Consider the following 1,666-nt stretch of genomic DNA (forward strand, 5'->3'; position numbering starts at 1 on the left):
TTCTTCGGAGAGAGAGAGAGAGAGAGAGAGAGTACCGGAACAACGAGCGATGGCAGCGGCTAGGCACTTAGGGTTTCTGCTTTTGCCAACGAGAGAGACAACCAGAGACTAGAGAGAGAGGGAGAAGGGGAGAGGTGAGTCGGGGGTGGGAGATTCGCACGGGATTCTATTTAAAAAGACCCGGGTACCGGGTTTAAACCAGGTACCCGGGTCCCCAACCCGTACCCGGACCGTGATGGTCCGGGTTCTGGATCCGTTATGATTCAGGCTGGAACCAACTAAATTGAATGAAGCGATTCAATGAATGATTCAAAAAATTCACTAAAATCAATTCAATTTCTAACTGATGTAGCTTAAATCTAATCATTTTTTAAACCTTGGGACTCACTATATGTGCCTATGTCTTTCCCATTTTAGGCCCTACGAAATATAGGGGATCTAATCCCTTAATTTAAATCCTGATTTATGATGATTGCCAATTTATACCTTAAACATATTTTGACAAGTGACAACAAACACACTTGAAAAATATATGACCATGGAGACTTTGAGCTGAGAAAAATCTCACATTTTTATTTCCGGTGCTCTCCCTCCCTCTTCTCATTTCATCATTTTTTATACCATTAGCAACATTCATTTCTCTTTTTACAAACCCATGCTCTGTTTTTATTTTTTTCAGTCTTTATATACTCATGCTCTGTTGGATGACATTTTTATCCCGTGTATATCACCTTCCAAGTTGATGTCCATGGAATAAATTATTTTAGAGCTGGTTTGGTTATACAAAACAAAACTATCTCATCTCTTCTTATCTTATATAATAATTACAATTTTTTAAAATTATCGTATAAAATATAATAAATAATTTAATTTTTTTAAATTTTAAAATAAAAATAATATTATAATAATATTTTATTTAACTTTTAATAAAATATTTTATCTCATCTGAACTGCGTAACTAGACGAAGCCTCAATCTTAATTGGTGTCAAAGTCCCACTTTCTCTAGGAACCAAAATAAGAATTGGGTGGTGGGTAGGTGCTTGGTTAAGGTCTTGTAAAGGTGTACAAGTTATTGACCAATTATTTATATTGTCACATTAATTTTTTTCTTAAATTTGGTATTTTTACTTTATATGATTATAAAATAAAATAAAAATTAGTTTCTTAAGTTATAAAATACACCGATATGTATGTTTGAAAGTCTCGTTGTTAAGTCTTTTCTAGACAACAATTAATTTAACGAAGGGAAATAAATTTTTAATTCTTAATATGAAAAAGGGAACTAACTACTAAAAGAAAGTAAAAAAATAATTTTACAAAATAATTTGTATTAAAATGAATAAAAAAATGTTGAGAAGAATTTCATATTTTATAATAAAAGAAAATAAGACCGTCGAAAGAATTATATAAATGGCCAGCTAAAGCCTAAAATGATAAAATTGAATTCTCTAACAAATTTTAACGGCGGTTTAGTCGCTACAATGCCGGTTGGTCGACAGAGTTAAAAAGGCATAAGTTTGGTCAAGGTTTCGTTTCGTTTTTTAACTCCTTTCAACTCATTATTATAATTTTTTCAAATTCTAATATAAAATATAATAAACAATTTAACCTTTTCAAATATTAAAATAATAATAATATTAAAAAATAATATTTTAACAATATTTT

The sequence above is a fragment of the Juglans microcarpa x Juglans regia genome, chromosome 1D, assembly GCF_004785595.1.
Source record: "Juglans microcarpa x Juglans regia isolate MS1-56 chromosome 1D, Jm3101_v1.0, whole genome shotgun sequence".
NCBI lineage: Eukaryota > Viridiplantae > Streptophyta > Magnoliopsida > Fagales > Juglandaceae > Juglans > Juglans microcarpa x Juglans regia.